The sequence below is a fragment of the Cervus canadensis genome, chromosome 14 (assembly GCF_019320065.1).
Source record: "Cervus canadensis isolate Bull #8, Minnesota chromosome 14, ASM1932006v1, whole genome shotgun sequence".
Lineage (NCBI taxonomy): Eukaryota > Metazoa > Chordata > Mammalia > Artiodactyla > Cervidae > Cervus > Cervus canadensis.
In genome coordinates, this window is record NC_057399.1 from 46,302,183 (window position 1) to 46,320,842 (window position 18,660).

At 38.4% G+C, this 18,660-nt stretch overlaps 1 non-coding gene across 1 annotated transcript; it reads right to left on the reverse strand.

Annotated features, from left to right (window-relative positions):
• Positions 1–4,837: 4,837 nt before the first annotated feature.
• Positions 4,838–4,943, reverse strand: LOC122453472. Its single transcript, XR_006273090.1, has one exon. It is a non-coding gene; the product is annotated as a small nucleolar RNA U13 (small nucleolar RNA).
• Positions 4,944–18,660: the final 13,717 nt, after the last annotated feature.

Below are 18,660 nucleotides of genomic sequence, written 5' to 3' on the forward strand. Positions count from 1 at the left end.
GAAGTCACTCAGTCATGTCCGGGGGTGCCATTGCTAAGCATAGGTTAATCTGAATTAATCCTGGCATGTGATAGGTAAAGATGATATATGATTAACCAATGCTAAGAGTTCTCATCAAGGAAAAAAGTTCTCTTTTTCTTTGCTTTCTTCTTTTTTGTATCTATATGAGATAGTAGATACTAACTAAATTCACTGTGGTTATCTGCTATACACCTTAAACATATGCAGTGATATATGTCAGTATCTCAATAAAACTGGGAGAAAAAAGATTATTCAGTGTAAATGAAGAAGTGGAATTCTAGCATTCTTCAGTTCAGTTCAATCACCCAGTCATGTCTGACTCTTTGCAACCCCATAGACTGCAGCACACCAGGCTTCCCTGTCCATCTCCAACTCCTCGAGCTTGCTCAAACTCATGTCCATCGATTGGTGATGCCATCCAACCATCTCATCCTCTGTCATTCCCTTCTCCTCCTGCCTTTAATCCTTCAATTCTTACTATCCGGTAAATCTTACTTGTAAGACTCTTAAGGGCTGGGTCTATATCTATTTCACTTATCTAATACACTGCCTTACTGTAAAGGGAAGGGAAATCGCTCAGTCATGTCCGACTCTTTGCGACCCCAAGGGCTGTAGCCTACCAGGCTCCTCCGTCCATGGAATTTGCCAGGCAAGAGTACTGGAGTGGGTTGCCATTTCCTTTTCCAGGGGATCTTCTCAACCCAGGGATCGAACCCAGGTCTCCCACATCTCAGGCAGACGCTTTAGCATCTGAGCTACCAGGGAAGCCCCTTACTGTAACTAGCACTAAATAAATAGTTGAATAAGTGAAAGAAGACACAATTAGTACTTTAAAGATAAATTTTATGAAATGTGAATTATACTTCAAAAAATCCCACCAAAAACCTACAATATAATTTCTAAGGGTGGCATGTCAGCAACACCATACTTAAGCTCCATGAGGGCAGGGCCCATGTCTGGTTTGTTCACCACAATATCCCTAGTAGCATATGTCTAGCACATTGCTCAGAAATACAGGAATAAACGAATGGATGAGTACATGACTGGAAGACAAAATTTCCACGAATATACCTGAAAATGAAATAGACAATTAGCTACCCTTGGAGGAAACTACCCCTTCTTTAATCCTTGGATTCTCATGAAATCAAAGATGAATTTACCTGACATTGAAAAGGAGCATTAATCTGATGTGAGTTAGTATGGTATGATGCTTATCCTCACAACTCTGAGTCGAATTTAAACTTTACCATAAAATGGGGTGAAGTTTAGCCTAAGATGAGGCTGTCTTACACATTCTAAAGTTTCTTTTAGAATGCAACTTATATAGCAGCATAATCTATAAAGAATTCCTTCTGCATGAATCCTGTCATGGCAGTCTTGGGCAATACTAGGAAAATAAGGAGTTTATATTTGACCCTTTCAGAATTTTTTAAACTTTAAAAAGTATTTTAGTGTGACATTTCATACATACAAAAAAATACGTGTTATAAGAATTTCTGTTCTGCTTAAAAACAAGAACATTATCAAGATTTACTTCCTTTGGGATCATATACTAATTTCTGAAGGAGTTTGGCTTCTAGCTACCTAATATTAATGTAGAAGGTTTGAGAAATACATATTCAACTAGGTGCTACCTGATGAAAATAGTTTTAAAATTTTACCATCCTTGGGTGCATAAACATTTTTTTTAAATTTTTTTTTGCATAAACATTTTTATAGCATTTTTTTCTGATAATAAAAGTATATGTATTCAATATAGAAATTTTGGGAAATAGGGAAACATATAAGGAAATAAAAATAGCTAACAATAATCCGACTGTCTCCAGGTAATTGTTAACATTTTAAAAATACACAGGCTTGCACACACACACACATACACACATATTTTATTAGGCATCTTGAATTCCTTTCAACGATTTAAAGAAATGAGTCCTTAAGTGGAATTTCACGCTTCGTGGCAGTCTGGTGGGAAACTTAAGGTTTTCAAGTTTCCTCAAATTGTACCAAAGAAAACATTTGCATTTCTAAAATGATAGCATTATAGTGACACTCTCAGATATTCAGTTATTAAGTAATCCAAATAGCTCTAGGCCCATGATATTAAAGAAGTGAAAAGTTGCTCAGTCGTGTCTGACTGTTTGCAACCCCGTGGACTGTAGCCTGCCAGGCTCCTCTGGGAGGAGTCCATGGGATTCTCCAGGCAAGAGTACTGGAGTAGGTTGCCATTACCTTCTCCAGGGGATTTTTCCAACCTAGGGATCGAACCTAGGTGTCCTAAATGAAGGCAGATTCTTTACTTTCTGAGCCACCAGAGAAGCCTGGCCCATGATATGGGTATTAATAATTTAATATTATAATTCAAACAAACTGGCATCAAATTCATATACTCACAATAAGCTAAGAGTGTTCAGCCAAATTCATGCCAAGTAATGTACCTGATGCCATGTACACATTCACAGATACACATTTATCTGGACTGATGGGCAGAAGACAGTGAAATGATACCAGAATAGAACTAAGGTACAAGGTAACCTTAGCTCCTTCTAATAAACCACGTACCAGACAAGCTGTGTAGGCAAATGTGTCTATTGGGAGAGTAAATGAGCAGATGAGTACTGAATGTAAGACAGACAGGCTTCGAGTGTGTATCATAAATGTCTTTTCTAACAGAATGATGGCAACTAGTACAACAGGTTGTTCTTGTCCCCTTGGGGGAAAAGCCTGTACAAACAGATAATTCTTGCACAGTGCTTCTTGAATTAACAAATTTTGGTGAGGACCCTCCACCTAAGAGGAGATCACATCTAGAGACTAAGAAAAGATGCCTTTCAAGCTGAGTTAACATTTCCCCTGCGGTTTCAGTCTCAGTTTAAGAGATGTGTGGGTGGAACTTGTGGGGGGTGCTGAACTCAGGAATTTGAATTACAGCTCAGGAAGAAACAAAAGTGAAAAAATATGACAAAGGTAGGATCCAAAATATGAGGAGACAAAAGAAACTAAAATCAGAATCTGAGGCTAAGGTCATAAATCACAGTGCCAAGGCTAAAGACACCAACAGTAAAATTCAGACTACAAAGAAATCACAGGAAGACTGGTATCAAATAGTAAGGTTTGTGTATTTTGCTAAAGAGAGTTAAAAATGTAAACAATTGCCCACATGAGTGGATCTGGCAAGCTTAGAGGGAGATGAGGTCACTTCATCTCTTTTTTTTTTTTAGTTCTACCAGTTTATTGCTACCAACCCATCTCCCTCCACCCTCATGCACACATGCTCAGTCATGTAACCCCATGGACTTCAGCCCACCAGACTCCTCTGTCCATGGATTTTTCCAGGCAAGAATAGTCACTTCATCTCTTATGAAGTCAAAGGTTCATATTTGATAGTCAACCTTGATAGCTGGCTATGTTATGGATGTTACGGATTAAATCAACCAGTATAGGTATCCAGTAAACAATGTTAAGCAAATAAATAAGTAGGGTTTACATTTGTTTACATTATTATATTGAGGAGGAAGTCTCAAGAATTAATTTTCAGTTGTGATGTCTATAGATAGAAAAGACTGTATGATTCACTTGAAAGAGGTCTTCACTTCTAGATTTATCAGAGAATTACCATTTGTATGCTATAAGCTACTGCCGAAAATCTAAACATAACAGCTCAACCTTGCAAAAGCCACTTGCCCACTAATCATGTATGTGCTTAATAGTTTTGCTGGGTTTGATATTCCCACTATAGCTTTAGGTTTCAAATTCAACATTCTGGTCATAGGTTGTTCCTTTGCTTCATGGCTATAAACTGACGTTTCATGTTATGTTGATTACATGAACATTGTCCAAAAACTGGACTTCGGGACCAGGGATGGTTAACCAAGAGGTAGATCAACACATTTTTTACATCCCTCTTCTCTCTAATATGAAAGTATTTAATACATAGAGGGCTCTTGTTAAACACTAAGCTTAGTCTAAATAATATCCCTATCAGGCAAGATTTTACTGAAAGCATACACATAAGCTAAATGTAATACTTTTACCACATTTCAAAATATATCACATTTTGGTTTTATGCCCAGACCAAGTGGAAAGGCTTCTTTCTAACTGATCCTGAGTATAAGTCTTATAAAAGGTCTCCTCCCGACAAGATGGTTCCCACACTTCAGGCCAAATTAGTCTCAAAATTCCTCTGGTGACAAGAGTTCAGTGGGTTTTTCTCCAGCTTAATGAAGTCCATACTATTTTCTTGCTACACAAAATTACTGCAAGAGTTAATTGAGGTTTAGTTTTCTTAGTACTCCCTACCCTCCAAATCAGTTAAAGGTCCTTATCAGTTTCTTCCTACTGCTTTGTTCTCTTTTCATTTGGTTTGAGAATTAAGAATAAAAGAGAGGATAGTCTCAAAGAGAATAAAGAGAGAATAGTCTCAAAAATACAACCTTATACGGCAGAGGGTCATTCACTGTCCTCTTAAAAAGAGAGCACACCTCCCTTACCAATAGCAATCCAGATGTTCTCTGTTTGCTTCTGTTTCCTTCACAGTCTAATTCTGATAGACCGTTTTATTTTTAACATGTGCTTCATTTAAATATTTTATAGCTTTTGTCAGATGACTGTAATACCTGCTCATTGAAAATACAGTTAAGCAAAGCTGAAGAAAATAAATTCTCCATGACCTCAGTGGCAGTGTTTTTCTATATATATGTGTATGCATATGTATATTCACACTAATTTAAAAAGCAATCCTCTGTGCATTCTATTTTTTTGGCCTGCACTTTTCCATATAAAAATATATTTTCAACATCTTTTTTTTTTTTTTTTTTTACGTCAGACAGGTAATGTGCTGATGTCGTAACAAGGTTTGTGAGGGAGGCACATGTCACGCAGCAGCGTGAACACCCAATCATCATGCTCATGAACTACAAAAGGATCTTCAACATCATTTTTAGTGTGCTGCATAGGAGCCCATCTCATTGATGTTGTTCAATTCAGTAGTTGAATATTTATTATTTTAACGTATTTTTAAGTTATTGGATTTAAACAATCTCATAATTACCTCAAGTAAAAGATAGCTGTAGCCTTATTTTTTTCATTAAAGTTTCTGCAAATAGACTCACTGGATAAAAGTTATACATGGTTTGAAGCTATTTAATAAACACTGGCAAATCATGCTGCTAAAAATACTATGAACGGATACTTCTCTTTTAGTTTATAAAAGAGAAGCCTTTTCCCCTGAAACCACCACTTTCCCATTTTTAAATTCTTTTTACCCCCTATTCTTTGCTGATATGCTGGATGAAAGGCAATAGCTCACTCTTTTAATCTGTGTTTTCCCCTTTTACTAGGAAACACATATATTTATTTGCCATCTATTTGTATATATTGATTTGTCTTTTGTATTCTATCTGAATTGTCTTGCATTGCTTTTGTCCATTTTTCTCTATATAAATATATTTTATGTTATTTCCTATGTAAATTTGATGCTTATGTTTTTTATTATTGATTTGAAAAAGCTGGTTATATTAAAATAGTTTACTTTCATATACTTATCAGAACTTTCTCTATAAGAAAGTTTCCCAGGTTAGAAAAATCCAAAATATACATTAGTAAGTAACTGACTAAATACATTATCATTCATTCATATAATGGAATATACAAGGCAGATGTTAAAAATAGTAAAGTAGCTCTAGATGTGCTGATGAGGAAAGATGCCCAGATACAATGCTCACAGAGAAAGACTGGATGCAAAATATAACTAAGAATGATTCTTGTTTTGAAAAACTTACATATTTAGATACTCACACTATATGTGCATATATATATTGATGAAAGTCTGGAAATATATAATACACATTATTAAAGGTAGTTACCCATGAAGTGAGGGATTGAAGAAAAGGAGATACTAATTATTTTATACAACTCTGTACTGTTTGATGTTTTTTACATTTTACACTGAATTCACAATGAACTACTTTCACAATTGAAAAATGCTAAAGAAAAATGAAACACATTTTTAAGTTTTGTGTAAACATCTTTTCCTGTATGTTTATTACCTTTGGCATCAGGCCTAAAATGATCTTTCTTGCGCCATGATTATAAAATTATTTTTCATTTTACCATTTTTATGGCTTTACTTTTTGACATTTACACCTTTAATCAGTTACAATTTATTTTGCTGTGGTATGAGTTACAAAGCAATACTAACAAAAATTCATCAGTTTTCAACTTTATCTTAATGTAAATTATTTTGTATCCTTAACAAAATCTTGAGTTAAATATTCTGTTTCACTGATTCCTCTTCCTAGTTGAACACTGATATCACGCTTGTTTTAGTCTTCATAACTTTAAACAGATTTTAATGTCTTACAGGTAAACAAAAATAATCTATGGTCTAAAGTGGGAGAAAGCGAGGGTGGGATGTTTCGAGAGAACAGCATCGAAACATGTATAATATCTAGGGTGAAACAGATCACCAGCCCAGGTTGGATGCATGAGACAAGTGCTCGGGCCTGGTGCACTGGGAAAACCCAGAAGGATCGGCTAGAGAGGGAGGTGGGAGGGGGGATAGGGATGGGGAATACATGTAAATCCATGGCTGATTCATGTCAATGTATGACAAAAACCACTACAATACTGTAAAGTAATTAGCCTCCAACTAATAAAAATTAAAAAAAAAAATAATAAAGTGAAACTATTTACAACATATTTAATGAAAAGCGGTAAAAATTCCTAACATGTCAAGAATTTCTTTAAGATGCCTTAGCTGCAAGTATCAGAAACTTATCTTAAAAGGCTTTAAAAAGAAGGAATTTTACTGACTCACATAAATGGAAGTCCAGAGGCAGACAGGGCTCTAGGCTCAGCTCAGTCACATGCTGGCTCTATTTGCCTGTGAATTTCTCTGCTTTTCCCCGTGTAAGTTGGCTTTGTCTTCAGAGGTCAGCTTCTCCTATTTCGGGCTTCCAGCACACACTAGGGCGTGTTTCCACCCAAACCCTTCCCTTCAGGCCACTGTGCCAATTCTGGCAATTTGCCAGCCATGGGCCAAAAATGGTGTCCAGGGTTAATACTCTATGATGATCAATTGAGCAGGAATTACTCCCTGGCCCTTTATTCCCATCCTTAGTTATTTCCCTATAGAATTCTCATATCTTGGACACTTAAGACGCAACTCTTCTTTCATGCAGTACTTTTTGTGAGAATTCTTTTCTCTGCAGAAATCATCTCTTCATGGCCTACTTGATTTGGAACTCTGTAGAAAAGAATACAGCTCAGTTTTATGATAGAGCTGCTTTATATCACTGTGGTATTTTTGTAACACTTTTGTTTTTATGGCTAAATTTTAGTAATGTGATCTACTGACATCAAGAAAGCAGATATATTTATTGACAGTTTCCCTTTGTATACTGTGTGTGTTAGTCTCAGTCCTGTCCAACTCTTTGTGACTCTGGAGACTATAGCCCACCAGGCTTTTCTGTCCATGGGATTTCCCAGGCAAGAATACTAGAGTGGGTTGCCATTTCCTTCTCCAGGGGATCTTCTGAGCCAGGGATTGAACCCAGGTCTCCTGCATTGCAGGTAGATTCTTTACCATCTAATCCACCAGGGAAGCCCTTGTATACTGTAGTCAATGTTTAAAAACATATTTTTATTTAAAGGCCCAAGTTGAGGGAACATCAATTAATACTGGCCAACATACTACAGTTCTGAGCCATGAATGACTATCAAATGAAATCTATTCAGCATATCATTTGAAATTTAATTGGGGGTAAGAAAAACAAAACACTTCTACACTAACTGAAAATAACAGTGAAAAATTTTAACTGTAGAATATTTCATGCAATTTTAGAATTTTTGTCTGTGTTCAGTAATCTGGAATTAATAAACTGCTATTTAATAATTACCTGCAAGAGAAAAGATAAGTATCTTTATATACTAAAATACTAAGTGAAACATAAATCCAAATGAAATAAATTAGAATAGTGTTATCAAAAGTACTTTAGGCATAATACTCTTGGACAATATCATGAAGGCAAAAACTATGTTACAATGAAGTTGAATTTTAGGTTTTTTTGACAACAGTTTGCATATACTATTCAAATAGGCTTATAACAAATGAACTTCTGAGATAAGAAGGACATATTGAGAACTCTCGTGAACAAAAATACAATTGTTCAGGATTAATGAATATTCACTTGTTACATAAATTACAACTAATAATATTTTTAATTTAAGCAAGGCGTGGCAGCTCTAGGTGTACAAACTTTGGGATAGATGGGAGTCAGCGGAGATAATCTGCTCACGATCCTTGCTTTCACATAAAACATACCAAACTATCCCTAAATCTCTTGTCAGTTTCTTCTCTAAGTGTTTAGCCACCTCAAATGAGAATGTTCTTTCCTAAGAAAGCAGTAATGATAATGTGCCAGGCAGAGTCAGATAGACCTGAAATCAAATTTAGGCTCAAGGGCCATGCTCTAGAACCTGCGAGCCAGAACTACCGAGCCCGCATGCCCCAACTTCTGAAGTCCATGTGCTTAGGGCCTGTGGTCTGCAGTAAGAGAAGCCACAGCAATGCGAAGCCCAAGCATAGCAACTAGACTAACTCCCACTCGCCACAACTAGAGAAAGTCCATGAGCAGCAACAAAGACCCAGTGCAACCAAAATAAAATGAATAAAGACTGCATTAAAAGTAAAAAAAAAAAAACAACTTAGGCTCAAGTTATTTAATCTCTCTGAATTCCAGATTGGTGATGGTTTAGTCCATAAGTCATGTCCAACTCTTGCGACCCCATGGACTTTTGACCGTCAGGCTCCTCTGTCGATGGGATTTCCCAGGCAAGAATACCGGAGTGGGTTGCCATTTGCTTCTCCAAGGGAATCATCCCTGACCTAGGAATCGGGTCTCCTACACTGCAGGGCTTCCCTTGTAGCTCAGTTGGTAAAGAATCTGCCTGCAATGTGGGAGACCTGGGTTCAGTCCCTGGATTGGGATGATCCCCTTGAGAAGCAAAAGGCTACCCACTGTAGTATTCTGGCATGGAGAATTCCATGGACTATACAGTTTGTGGGGTTGCAAGAGTTGGACATGACTTTTACTTTTCACTTTCTTTCTCCTGCATTGCAGGTAGATTCTTTACTGACTGAGCCACCAGGGAAGCCTGAATTCCAGATTCCCCGTCTATAAAATGAAAGAAATAACAGTACCTACTTCATGGGGTACTTATAAGTCTTAACTGAGTTAATATATATAAGGCATTTATCAAACCACCTGGCAGCTATTATAATTAATTATCATTATTTACCAAGATTTTATTCATGTGTAATGCCATCATCACAAAAAAAAGTTGCCCTAAATTGATCTTAAATAAATATTCTAGTTTTCTAAAGATATTCCAATTTTAATAAAAATTGATATTAACCTATGCAAATTAATCTTTTCTACATTTAAAAATCCACTTTGATGTAAATTATAAATATATGCAAAGAGTCTGACACATGCTCCTACTGAAAAACATTCTTGGAGACCAAAGAGCCATGTAAATCAGTCATAATATTCATATTCTGTTTATCATACACAAAACCCAGTTTAGTAGTCTTAGCCACGAATATTTACTTCCTGAAAAAAAAGGGAAGCTATATTTCATCTAGGTTTATGCAATTAATGACTTGCATTGATTGAAAAGAATAAGAATCACAGCACTTTAGAGATTCTCAGCTGAGGACCTAATTCCAGCTGCCTAGGTAGGTAGTGGCATAACTAGTACCCAGAACCCAAAACTCCTGACTCATTTCTTTCCAGACACAGTGCTATACCTCAAATGGAAAGAAATTCTAGGGTGGATTCAATGATCAGTTCAACTGCAAAAGCAAAAGTTATGGGAATTTTGCTTTTATATGGCTTCCATTTCTGGATCTCACCAGAATTTATATTTAAAAAAAAATTCATCAGGCTCAAAACATAAGCAAAGATAGTTCTAACACTTTCCCCCCTCTTTTCACTTTTTTTTTTTTTTCCTCTTTTCACTTTAATTGGGTAAATTAAAAGTAACTGGCATGGGATACGTGGTAGTGGAGGTTAAGAAGACAGGGAAGGCAAGGGATGAAATAATGTTCTCACTATGCATAAGGTCTTAAGTAATCAGATAATTGGGCAAGCTACCACCAGTCCCAATTCCTGTCTCTTGGAACCTTCTTCAAACTTCCAGCTAAGTGTCCTGTAAGCCCCAAAGCATTTTAAAGAATAATTAGGGTGTTCAAAGCTGACTGAGCCCTTGTTAAGAACTGTAAACATCCAGTCCCCAACAGCCCCCTTTTCCATTTCCAGCACAATTTTTCTTCTTACATTTACAACTTCTATATTATGTATTTTCCTATTTACCTTGTTTATTGTCTGTCTTCCCCCACTTGAATATAAGCTCCTCATAGGCAGGAATTTTTGTGAGTTTTGTCTTGCTGTATCCTCAGTGCCCAGTACAGTGGAGGCATATAGATAGATATTCAATCAATACTGAATGAGTGAACAATTACAGGCCCGTTGCCTTTCTTTTACTTACTATGAATGTTAAGTTAGATGGGTTTTCTGGCTGACTTACATACACAATTGTGGGTCTTTCTCTAAAAGTAAAATCTTTTTCTAACATTTCCGCTCAAAAACCTTATTTTCAGCACACCAGAACATCATTGCTAATAGTGCTGTGATTTTTTAGGTGCCTTCTGAGAAAACCAGTCTGTAAGTCCAGTTCTAAAATAACTTTCATATGCTTAAAAAATTAAAGAACTGAAGAAAATCAGGATCAAAGTGAAACAGAAAATAAGAATTAACTGAACTTAATCTAAGTAGGTAAAGTTAAAAATGCTTCTTAGTTTTGTCCCCAAATAGGATGGAATTTCAGAAGAGTTACCCTAAGATATCGACTCTATCAATGTTAAACTAGTTTGAACTCTGCTTAAAAATTCTGGAGATGGAAAGGCTTATAAACACTGAATGATAAAAAACTTAGTAGAGATGAGAGTATATATTAATGAGTCAGAACTCCCCTGAAACAAAACTGCAGGTGGTTCCTTCTTTGTTAATTTTTTTATACTTTCCAGAAATCTCAATCCTTTTACATCACTTTCCCGAAATGAGAAAAAATATTTTGAAAGATGATGTTATCTAAAGAAAAAGCAAGAGCATATCAAAAAACAAGATTAAGAACTTCTGACAGTATGGTTTCACTTTCTTTTTAACCACAGAAATATTTCAAACTACCTTTCTATAATCCGGCCTTCTGACTGCTGTAATTCCAATAGGTTAAAGAATGAAAACAACTTGATTGATAAACATCGCTGGCTACCCATAGTTAGTGGATTGATGCTGTAAGGCCTGCTCACTCCTGGCCTACAAAGTTTATAGCTCAGACCACCATCTTCATCAGGCCACTGACTCTCCTAGCACCTGAGCTAGAGCAAGCGCACGGTAAGAATCCTTTTGAAATTGTGAAGCCAGATGATTCCACCGTGCTTATCATTCCTGCCATCATCTTCAATCACTGTTCAAAATCTAAGTCCTTTTTGTCACGGCTTTTTGTGCTGCCCATATTCTTGCTTCCTGTTCCCACTCCCAACCTCCCAATGGCGGAGAGCGCCTATGGGCATTAGGGAGCAGCTTCAGATCTCCTAGAAGCTCCTTCAGTTACGCCCATTCATCAGTATGGGTAAGGGACAGTTTTCTCAACCAGGGATACTCCTAGGTTCCTTCTGTTATAAACATTCTAGGGCCACCACTGCTCTTGCTCTTCCCTTATAAATCTTTCCACTCTGCCTCCTGAGATTTTCCATGGTAAACAGATTTCTGCTCTGCATCCTTAATCTATTCACTGAGGACTTTCTTTCTGGCTTTCTGATGAGGAGTCTAATTCTTCCCAGAGCATGTTGCTTGCTACTTTCTGTATTGGAGGCTCCTCACTCTGCAGTAGGCAATGTATCTGGAAGTCACAAATTAGGGTCTCTGTTCACATTCATTTCTGCTAGTTCTTCCTTCTTCTTCTTCTTCTTTTTTTTTTCGGTAAAAACCTTTGTATCAAAAAAAAAAAATCTTTGCATCTTTGAAATTCATGACCCACTCTCTAGCCCTGCTTGACTGCTTTATTTTTCTGGCCTCCTGTTTAGATAAAAAGTGCATCAGAGATTTCCCTGGTGGTCTAGTGGTTAAGACTCTGTGCTTCAAACGCAGGGGGCATGGGTTTGATCCCAGGGGAACTAAGATCCCATACGCTGCACAGCAAGATCAAAAGAAAAAAAAAAGTACATCAAACTAACTTTAGTTGGTCTTCTGGCACAGGAGTTGGTGAACTTTTCTGTAAAGGATCAGATAGCAAATATTTTTGTCTTTGTGGGCCATATGGCCTCTATCACAACTCTTAATTTCTGCCATTATAGTGCAAAAGCAGCCACAGACAGCAGTAAACAAATGGGCATGCCTGTTCCAACAAAACTTAATTCACAAAAACAGGCATCAGGCTGGATTTGGCCCAAGGATTGTAGTATGCCAACCCTTGTCCAAGTGTACGTCAGTTACTATGACAGAGGCTTTACATACATTATATCATGAGTAACCACAATGACAATTCCCCTATAAGGTTAGGGAGTAGACAAGGAAAGTTAAGTACTTAGCATAGTGACTGGCCTATGGTAGATGACTGATAAATAGTTGTTGCAAATGATAATTAATCTTATAGGACTCTGCAAGATGGATTATTTCGTGCATGGGGAAACAGGGCCATGAAATAACTTGCCCAGGGAATAAGTGAAAATACTAGGAACTTATTTACAAAACAGAAACAGACTCACAGAAGGCCGAGAGGCATGTGTGGAGCCTTGGTTCTGCCCACGGAGAGGCCCAAATAGCTTCCAGGCAGAAAACAGAGAGTGCTGGCAGAGATGACAGGGTCCCACCTCAGCAGAGAGGTCCTGGGCCCGCCTGGGCAGGGTTGCAGTGACCCAGCTTACCATCAAAGCCCAGCCCATTCTCTCTGACCAGCCCCTCAAATTTATGGTTTCCACTTCAGGCAAAAAGGTTTTGGGTCTGCCTACCTCTACCCCCACAAAGAGTGTGCCTCCCTGAACTGCCCCCAAACGGGCCAGGGCAGACAGAGGTGGTAGGAGTTCTGGACAGGATGACTGCCCTGGCGAGTGGCCGTGGGTTGGCAAGGAACCTCAAATGCCAGCTCCCCCTTTGCCACTAAGACAGCCCCAGAGGGAGAGGGATCCAGGCTGCATCGAACATCGAAATAGTATTAAAATAGCAAAAACCTTTATGATTAAAGTAAACACAAATATAATTTTTCTTTTGGCACGCTCAAAATGCTCTAAGTATTACTAGAGCACTGCGCAGCCTGCAGGATCTTGGTTCCCTGGTCGGAGATTGAACCTGGGACCACGGCAGTGGAAGCTCAGAGTCCTAACCACTAGACCACCACAGAATTCATGCTAATAACTCTTGAAGGTAGCAGTCATCAGTAAATAGCCATTTGAGAATTAACATGGCATTCAAGTCAGTTAAGATGGAATCTACTAACTTTTTTCATTTTTTTAAAAAATTTATTTATTTTTTCAGTGGGTTTTGTCATACATTGACATGAATCAGCAATAGATTTACACGTATTCCCCATCCCGATCCCCCCTCCCACCTCCCTCTCCACCCGATTCCTCTGGGTCTTCCCAGTGCACCAGGCCCGAGCACTTGTCTCATGCATCCCACCTGGGCTGGTGACCTGTTTCACCATAGATATATACATGCTGTTCTTTCGCAACATCCCACCCTCACCTTCTCCCACAGAGTTCAAAAGTCTGTTCTGTACTTCTGTGTCTCTTTTTCTGTTTTGCATATAGGGTTGTCGTTACCATCTTTCTAAATTCCATATATATGTGTTAGTATGCTGTAATGTTCTTTATCTTTCTGGCTTACTTCACTCTGTATAATGGGCTCCAGTTTCATCCATCTCATTAGAACTGGTTCAAATGAATTCTTTTTAATGGCTGAGTAATATTCCATGGTGTATATGTACCACAGCTTCCTTATCCATTCGTCTGCTGATGGGCATCTAGGTTGCTTCCATGTCCTGGCTGTTATAAACAGTGCTGCGATGAACATTGGGGTGCATGTGTCTCTTTCAGATCTGGTTTCCTCGGTGTGTATGCCCAGAAGTGGGATTGCTGGGTCATATGGCAGTTCTATTTCCAGTTTTTTAAGAAATCTCCACACTGTTCTCCATAGCGGCTGTACTAGTTTGCATTCCCACCAACAGTGTAAGAGGGTTCCCTTTTTCTCCACACCCTCTCCAGCATTTATTGCTTGTAGACTTTTGGATAGCAGCCATCCTGACTGGTGTGTAATGGTACCTCATTGTGGTTTTGATTTGCATTTCTCTGATAATGAGTGATGTTGAGCATCTTTTCATGTGTTTGTTAGCCATCTGTATGTCTTCTTTGGAGAAATGTCTGTTTAGTTCTTTGGCCCATTTTTTGATTGGGTCATTTATTTTTCTGGAATTGAGCTGCAGGAGTTGCTTGTATATTTTTGAGATTAATCCTTTGTCTGTTTCTTCATTTGCTATTATTTTCTCCCAATCTGAGGGCTGTCTTTTCACCTTACTTATAGTTTCCTTTGTAGTGCAAAAGCTTTTAAGTTTCATTAGGTCCCATTTGTTTAGTTTTGCTTTTATTTCCAATATTCTGGGAGGTGGGTCATAGAGGATCTTGCTGTGATTTATGTCGGAGAGTGTTTTGCCTATGTTCTCCTCTAGGAGTTTTATAGTTTCTGGTCTTACATTTAGATCTTTAATCCATTTTGAGTTTATTTTTGTGTATGGTGTTAGAAAGTGGTCTAGTTTCATTCTTTTACAAGTGGTTGACCAGTTTTCCCAGCACCACTTGTTAAAGAGGTTGTCTTTTTTCCATTGTATATCCTTGCCTCCTTTGTCGAAGATAAGGTGTCCATAGGTTCGTGGATTTATCTCTGGGCTTTCTATTCTGTTCCATTGATCTATATTTCTGTCTTTGTGCCAGTACCATACTGTCTTGATGACTGTGGCTTTGTAGTATAGTCTGAAGTCAGGCAGGTTGATTAAGATGGAATCTACTAACTTGCTCTTCACTTTTAGGCATAAGTCAGTTAATGGTTATTGCTATTAGAGAATTGTTTACAATCATATTGAATGCTCTGGACCCAACTCAAAGAACCTTCTTACATAAACTGCGCACCGGGAAGAAATGTGGATAGTAAGAGTCCCAGAGATTTCAGACATGCTCAGGCACATTTACAGGATTGGAGAGGGGAGGCCAGCTGGTATTTACCTGTGCTAGGGTTTCAGCAATTTAAAGGACAGAAAGACGACCAGAAACACAAAGGCTTAAAATTGATGGAGAGAACAGACTCCGAAAAGGGTTGCTTAATTATGCGAACAACTCAGCATCAAATATTTAAGGAAATTACTACTGCTCTAGGTAAAAAGATAATAAAATAAAAGTTTAATGAAGGAAAATAAAGTTCTTATCCTTAAGGAGCTTATATACTGGTAGGGAAGGTAGTAAACACATAGATAGATAGGAAATGTCACTGACCAGAGTATGAGGAATATTTAAAACAGGGCAGGATGGTATAACAAGATGGTATAACCCTGTTCTAAATAGGGTAAGCAGAGAATACTGAATTAGCAAATGCAACCATTGTTCCTAGTGGAAATAACTGTTAGGTTTCTGAGAGCCTCTATTTGCAACATTTGTGTCAATCGACATTTGTGTCAAACACTTGTGTTAGGTGTCTTGCTGCTTAAAAACACCATATGTAATATCATTGATTCATTAACATTGAACTCATGGTCAACAACACTGTAACTCCTGCTTATCTAACACAGCTTATCTAACAAGTGTTTTCTCTGTAAGGTGGTGGCTTTATCTTTGCCCAGTCCCTCCCAAGTGTTAATGGTAAGGTTTTTCCTTCTGTACTACCACTGCTCCTATGGGTGTCGAGTTACCCTGGCCTGGATCCTGAAAAACTAAAAAAGGGTAGTTGTTCACATGGACAGTGTGGTTAGGGGTTCAAGTCTCAGGACACAGGTTTGCACTCCCTTACTCAAGAACCACAGGCATGAGCAGGCTGCTGTCAATGGAAGGACCACACCCTTCAACCACCAGTCAGGCAGCTAAGGTGCAACTTTACAAGACTGCATGTTATGTACCCCTGAATGGCAATCAATGATCTGTAGACATTGGTCCTTGTGTGGTTCCCTGGAACTGTCCCTGAAAGTGCTGGACAGTTTCATAGTGCTGACCCCTGCCCCATTTCTCTTCTAGCATGCCAAATGATGTCCTCCTTAACTTCCAGTTCAGCTGATCCACCTTTGGATCTGGTGATTAAGGAAGATATCATTTGGTAAGAGATGAGACGGTGGTATTATATAGTGAAATGAGGTAGCTTAAAAAGGAATAGTTCTGGGGTGGGAGGTGATGCAAGACAGGAAGGGAAATAAGAACTGTATCTTGAACATGTACAGTGTGAGATGCCATTTGGACACTGGAGGTAGTTTGACGGTTAAATCTACAGCTTAGGGAAAACGGGAGCTACAGCAGTAAATCTGGGAGTGAACAACACGCAGATAATGCCACTGAGCTGAATGAGATCACAAAAGATGAAGAAGAGCTTAAACCTAGAACAACAGAAAGGGGTTGAAATAATTATTTTCTATTGATCCTTTAAAGAGATGGCTTCTAGAATTTAGTTCATTTTCTCCTTTTCTGTGTGAAAGAAACTATAAAACTACAAGGAAATTTGAATTGGTATTAAAGGGTATCAGCATCAGATCCCCAGTCTTTTTTATTGGGGTGGGGGGGCTCAGTTCAGTTCAGTTCAGCCACTCAGTTGTGTCCGACTCTTTGCGACCCCATGAACTGCAACATGCCAGGCCTCCAAGTCCATCACCAACTCCCGGAGTTTACTGAAACTCATGTCAATTGAGTTGGTGATGCCATCCAGCCATCTCATCCTCTGTCGTCCCCCTTCTCCTCCTGCCCCCAATCCCTCCCAGCATCAGGGTCTTTTCTGATGAGTCATCTCTTTGCATGAGGTGGCCAAAGTACTGGAGTTTCAGCTTCAGCATCATTCCTTCCAATGAATACCCAGGAGTGATCTCCTTTTTTTGGGGTTAGGGCATGTCAAGCCTTACTTAGCCTATTGCACTCAGATTAAATGTAAATTGGAGATGATCATTTTTGAGATTTTTAGGCAGTCTCTGATTCTTAAGTATTACAGAGTTTTTGAACTGGATAATGAATCACCTTTGAGGGGAAAATCTGAAAGGAAAGAATCCCTACCCTATATTCTCTGAAGCATGGAGGGAGCTAGAAAAAAGCTGGGACTGGGAAATAACATTCTAGTGCACCAATCAAAAAGGAGTATGGCAAACTCAACCCCTCTGGGCAGAAGTTGTATCCAAGGGACTAGATCCACAAGTAGGAAGGGGTGAGAGAAGGTGCAATATCAACATGGTAAGGTTCTTGGTCATTAAAAACATTAACAAAATATTTACTAAAATATCAATTAAAAAAAAATTTTAGGGCTTCCCTGGTGATCCAATGGTAAAGAATCCACCTTCCAATGCAGGGGATACAGCTTTGATCCCTGGTTGGGGAACTAAGATTCCACATGCCATGGGGCAACTAAGCCCATATGCTGCAACTGCTATGCCCACACTCTAGAGCATGTGCTTATTCTCTTGTTGCAATAAGAGAAGCCACCGCAACTAGAGAGAAGCCTCTGCTTCCTGCAACCAGAGAAAGCCTGTGTATAGCAATGAAAACCAAGTGGAATCAAAAAAGACAGAAAAAGTTAAAAGAAAAATTACTTTTTAATGGCAAAAATGGCATTGTGGGTATGGTTTTTAAAAAGTCCTTATCAAAAGAAAAAAAAATAAAAAAAATAAAATAAAAAGTCCTTATCTTTATCTTATCCACAAAAATGGCGTGTGGGCATGGTTTTTAAAAAGTCCTTACGGTTATGCTGAAATACTTAACAGGTGAAACACAATGTTGAGTATTTGCTTCAAGATGCTCAGAAGAAAGGAGTCAGAAGGGCATACATTATACAAGATTAATTATGAGTTGAGCCAGGCTTCAGCAATATGTGAACCATGAACTTCCAGATGTTCAAGCAGGATTTAGAAAAGGCAGAGGAACCAGAGATCAAATTGCCAACATCTGCTGGATCATCGAAAAAGCAAGAGGTTTCCAGAAAAACATCTATTTCTGCTTTATTGACTATGCCAAAGCCTTTGACTATGTGGATCACAATAAACTGTGGAAAATTCTGAAAGAGATGGGCATACCAGACCACCTGACCTGCCTCTTGAGAAACCTGTATGCAGGTCAGGAAGCAACAGTTAGAACTGGACATGAAACAACAGACTGGTTCCAAATAGGAAAAGGAGTACATCAAGGCTGTATATTGTCACCCTGCTTATTTAACTGATATGCAGAGTACATCCTAAGAAACTCTGGGCTGGAGGAAGCACAAGCTGGAATCAAGATTGCTGGGAGAAATATCAATAACCTCAGATATGGAGATGACACCACCCTTATGGCAGAAAGTGAAGAGGAACTAAAGAGTC